Below are 6,000 nucleotides of genomic sequence, written 5' to 3'. Positions count from 1 at the left end.
TATAGATGTTGGACATGAGATTGAGAATGTCACTATGTATAGACAAATGGTGGGTAGCCTGATTTACCTTACCATTACTAGATCGGATCTTAGCTATTTAATTGGATTGATTAGCCAATTCATGCTGAGCCTATGAAGCCTCACTTGGATGCACTGAGGAGGATCTTGAGATATGTGAAGGCTACATCAAATTATGGTCTATTCAATGAGCATGGTAAGCCCTTGGAGCTTACAGGATATACAGATGCTGACTTGGCAGGAAGTGCCTATGACAGGAGATCTACTAATGGATATGCTTTTTCCCTTGGTAGTAGTATGGTCAGCTGGAGCAATAAGAAGCAACCTACAGTTGCACTCTCTAGTACTGAGGCAGAGTATAGAGGTGCTGCACTAGCTACATGTGAGGCAGCATGACTCATGAAGCTTCTTGATGATTTGGGCATGCAAGAAGTCAAGCCTGTCACACTCTATTGTGACAACATGAGTAGTGTGCTCATAGCTAGTAATCTTGTCTATCATGCTAGGACTAAGGACATTGAGGTACACTATCACTTTATCAGAGAAAAAGTGATTGTAGGTGACATTGATTTGGTCCATGTGAGGACAGAAGACCAAGTTGCAGATATCTTTACCAAGTCATTGGGTAAAGATACGTTTGTGCAATTCAGAGAGCTACTTGGAGTGAAGTACCCCACTTGAGCTTGAGGGAGAGTGTTGAGATTCAAGCTCATAGTCTTTGGTCAGTGTTCTGCCTTAGTTGAATAAGGTTAAGTCATTTTGACTTAACCATGATTAGATCTAGGTTACTTGATTTTGTATGAGTGTGTTGTACACAGTTGACTTTACACTATGTGGAAGTTGATGGACTAAGAAGGAAGCATGGCTGCTACCCTTTTAGCATGTGTCTTTATCCATCTCTCTCCCTGATTTCGTACAGAACTCGTATTTGAAACCTAGGTGGGAGAGAAGGAACTATAGGCATTGACGAGCGGTCAAGCAATGATGGGTCCCCAAAAACTTATTGCAAGCACAAGGCTATTACAAGGGTAATGCCTAGATATGGGTACCTAAAGCCAAGCTGGACAAAGGCACTACCCAAATTCCACCCTCAACCTTGACCACACCAAGCTATGTGATAGAATATGCCCCAATGCCACAAATGACTCAGGCTACGAAGCCTATAGAGCCTCAAATGCATAAGCTAGCAAAGACTAAACAAGTCTATCAACCAAAGCCATAGCTTGTTACTCACACACTACCTCAACCTAGTCCTGCTAGTGTTCCTAAAACCTCACCAGCGTTCGTGTTGACCACCATTCATAACTGACCCCTAGAAGAGCACCTCCTGACCCACCCATATTTAGATCGAATTTTGACTGAGGAGGAGTTACACAATGCCAGCCAAATAGACTCCGGTGACTTCCTCATGGATGTTCTCACCTACATCACCCAAGTAGGCATCTGTCCTCTTGACATGGACCACTATGCTAATCTAGAATACAATCCGAACTTCTACACTTGGCTCATGAGAATGTAAAACACCCCCGAGCATGCGATGAATGCACTTGACCTCTCAAACCTTAATCCTAGGAAGGATTGTTCTCAATTCCAAAGGGAAGGGGGTAAGGTAAATCAAACATGTAAGGTGAATCAAACATGCAAGGAAATAAGCCTCAATCAATGTCCAAAAGCAGAAAAGAGTGGATGAAAATCAACTTGTGATTGAGGAAAAGTGTCATAAATTTTTATTTTTATTTTGGAATGAATGGACTGCTTGAAGGAAAAAAAAATTGTACTTAAGCATTTTATTCTTTCCATAAAAGCATAATCGATTCATGTTTACCTTTCAGCAACAATAAATTATCTTAAGGACACTAATGGTGAACTATGATATCATGATAGGAACTCAAAATGGTAGCACACCAAGATCGGGCCCACTGGTTTCCATTCACAGAAGAAGAAAGGGCAAGGTACCACATCTCCCTCGAGAATCGCACCTATAACCAACTAAGGTTCAGGACTATCCACAACATTGGAGAAGTCGTGGCCAAGGAGGAGGCTACCAAAAGAGTCGTAGAACAATGTAATCTGGCAAAATACATCAGGAAATTTAGGCAGGAGACCGACCACACAAATGCATAGAGTTCTTGAGAACCTACGATCCTAACAAAGAATGCGGCATGGTGACAGTTGGAAGAGGAGAATGAGCCAAGCAGGTACAGGTCCAAATCAGTAAGGCCTTGGTGGAGATGACACTAGGGCTGAAACCCAAAGTGGAAAGGAGACTGAAAAGATATGTCTATACCATGTTGAACATGAAGAAAGACCAGGTTTTGACCAACGATGGCATTAGCATTCAAGACATCCCCAACCCAGAGATAAGGCTCCAAGCAAAGGTCATGCACTCCTTGTTGTCCAGCCAAAGGTATAATTCGCTCATGCAAAAAATCAATGTACCCATGTTAGAGAGCTTGGCAGCCCACTCATTGGATGAGGTCGATTGGAATGGGTATGTGAGAAAGACGATTGACCAATCAACCAAGGCACTGGCCCCCGGAAGCAGCAAGCTGTTAGGTGGAGAATCCCCGGCATTAAAAGTGGAGTTGAAAGAAAGAAACCATCATCAAAAGCCTCATTCATTGGGTATGAAGGAGTCCTAACGGCTCTTATTCAAGAGGCAGCAAAAGAGACGTAGAATGATGAAGAAGAAGGGATTGATGAGACACTAGAAAGGTCACCTCCCCACCATGAATAAGAGCAATCTAGTGAGAGAACAATAAATGATGAAGAGAAGGAAAAGGAAACACAATCTAGCTATGGAAGGGCTAAGAAAGTAAAGAAAAAGACTATACATGAGAAGTAAGAAGAAGAAAGCAGAAAAAAGGAGAAGGCAGACTTAGAAAAGCTAAGAAGGAATCTAAGAAAATGGAGAAAGAAAGAAAAAAGAAAGAAAAGGAGGAATCAGAGAGGTTAAAAGGAGAATCAAAGAGAAATGAACAAGAGAGAAGGAGGAAGGTAGCTGAAAAAGAGGAAGAATTCAGAAGGAAGGAAGAAGAGGACATCGCGCTAGCAATGCGCATGTCAAAAGAACAACAGTGCAGATAGGACGAGCTAGGTGCTATGAGCCCACCACGAGATGAAGGCCTAGACTCAAGCACCCAAGTTCCAAAGATCACGCCGCCTCTAGTGAAAGAAAGCAAGGGTAAGGGTCTTATTGATCCCATCCCTACTCTCCTAGTGCCCACCATCACCCCTACAACCACAACCACCGAAGGCTCCACACCTAAAGTTGATGCTAGCAATATGTTGGCCTAGGTGCAATTCTTGGTGAATAAGAAAATGGACCAAGGGATAGGTGAAGGTACCCCTCTATTAGGAACCAAGCGACCGACAATATAGCAGACGCCGAACATGACCCTAAGAGGTAGAGGGTGGAATCCTCCACAACCTCTATTCCCACAACGATGACACCACTTGCAAACTATGATTGGTACATCCAAGAGCTTCTAGAGAAAGCAAAGGAGGATAAGAAGGTAGCACTGGTGGCTAAGTTAGAAGCCAAGAAGGAGTCCATGGCGATGTTCCAATTAGAGAAGACATGACAAATAGTTATGTGCCAAAAAGAAATACATGAGCTAAAGGTAAAGCTCAAAGCTAAGGAGGGCGAAAAAGGAAAGTGGAAGGCAAGGCTAGCTAAGGAGGGACAAGGCCTGGTGAGGATGTAGCGATGCATCGAGGAGCTAGCACGGTTGTATGAAGAGCTACAAGAAGAAATGAAGAATGTCCAAGAAGCCATAGAAACACTAGAGGCAGCATGAGAAGAGAGGGCACGAAGACATCAAGAAAAAATAGAAAACTTGAAGAATAAGACTGCCCTAGAGTTGGAGGAATGGGAAAGACTAGAAAGGGAAATCGAATACTTGGATAAAGAGAAAGAAGAAGCCATCGAAGAAGCAACCCAAGGGCTACAGGAAGAGCTAGAGAACCTAGAGCAAGAGGTGGAAGAGATCAAAATCATGGCTGAATTTGAAAGATAGTGGCTTGAAGGAAGGCAAGAAGCCCACTCTCACAGAAGAATGAAGATCTATCTAAAAGGCTGTCAGAAACTTCCATGCAACTCACCATGGCGCACCAAGCCCAGAAGATAGCCAAGGAGTAGTTGAACCACCGGAACAAGGAAAAACCATACATGCTGGAAGTATGGAATGAACAACAATAGGTGGTAATGATGATGTCTCAAATCATGGAGAAGGGCAAGAAGGAATTGGAAGAGAGAGCCAAACAATGGGAAGAGCACAACTTCGAACGGGTGCGAGGACTTGCCAAGTGCTTGGCCATAGCAAAATGCGAGCAGGTGTTGGCGGAGGCCAGAATCAAAGCCGTAGAAGAATTTTAGATGCGCAACGACAAGCCTTCTTAAGCACAGTGCTCCATGTAACGCAAGTGGACAAGAAGGATTCTGTGGAGAGGATGAGAAGGAAGTTAGAGATGACAACTAGAGCCCTGAAGTACGGCCTGCAAGAGCATGATCTTCCAATCAACACTAGCCTAACGTGAAAAGAGCAATGCCAGTATTTGAGGAAAGCTAGCCTCTCCACCAATGAGCTAAAGGAGCTAGGTTTTGAAGAGCAAGAGCAGCCGCATCCACCCCCATCTCTCTGACCCCACAAGAGCAACCGCCAGAGGAAGGGCTAGACTTTGAGCAGGAGCTAGAAGAAGAGCAACATGCCAATAGCTTAGCCCACCACTGCCAAATGTGCCTCAGGAAGATCTAGGAGGCAATCAAGTAGCCGAGCACATCATTGTTGCAGCTAAGAGAAGAAGATGGGAATTGGTGGAGCAAGCATAGTAGAGAGCTAGAACGCAAACCCAACAGTTTTCTAGAGAGCGCATGCCACAATGCAAGGATTTCTATCCCGTCAACTGGCCCCATGAACAGATTATTTGGGAGCAGGGAGAACTCCAAACCCAACCCTTCGAGCTATCATTCCTCTGCCCACAAGAACTGGACTGAGTCTTGCCAATGGAAGTAGTGGACAACATAATTCAAATGGCCAACAACTTGGCAAATCGATGGGTTGAGGAGCGAAGAATAGTTATCACTTGATGGAGTCGAGAGGTTCTAGACTATTGGCATGACAAGGTGTACCAGATTCCCAAGATGGGTCCAAGACTACAATGCATAGCCCAAGAGGCAGAGAAGGATCTGGGATACAAACCTTGATGCATGGATGGCATTCTCTGAGCACATTCCATGAAGAAAGGAATGATCCTATCTACATGCCCTACTCTCACAGGCACAAAGTGGATTACAATAGGGAGGAGCATGGTACGTATGACTTTCCCATGATCTACAATGCCAAAGCAAAGAATCCCGAGGAGTGCCTAACTTTCAAGGTAGGAGACATCCGTCCATCAATCATGCGCTTCCTCGAGGATTTCTCATCCTATCCACACCCCGCTTTCATCACAACTTGTAATTGTCTTAGGACTATCATGTTTCTACTAAAGCAAAAGCCATGATGCATCATCAAAAGAGGATCGAGGTTAGCCTAAGAGCACCCTTGTATCTATGATGTCGATTGTGTTTATCTATCAAAAAAAATAGAAAAATTAAAATTAAAATTAAATAAAAGAAAAAAAGAAAAAAAGAAAAGAAAGAAAAGGAAAAGACTAAGTCCCTGAAATCATTCAAGTGCCATAATCACTACACCTAGGATTTTTTACTTAGCCCCATCCCCCACTTCATGCTTAGGACACCTCAAGGGTAGGACTTCCAGACCTGTCTCCCTAAGCCGTGCACTGCACCTACAACAATGCACAAACTCGTTCCTCTAGTGTGGGATAACATTGTAGGCTTGCCTGAGGTTCTCGACCCAGCTCCCAGTTCCACTAGCATGAGCACAATGCACCACATGACAAGGTAGACACTCTCCCTAGGTGGCACACTTATTCTCTTTACAGGTACAAACAAAGGCGGTAAATCACCAACTTTGGAGG

Source organism: Lygodium microphyllum, chromosome 25, assembly GCF_053477565.2.
Source record: "Lygodium microphyllum isolate KBCC chromosome 25, Lygodium_microphyllum_v1.1.10, whole genome shotgun sequence".
NCBI classification, from domain to species: domain Eukaryota; kingdom Viridiplantae; phylum Streptophyta; class Polypodiopsida; order Schizaeales; family Lygodiaceae; genus Lygodium; species Lygodium microphyllum.
This window is presented reverse-complemented; position numbering follows the sequence as displayed.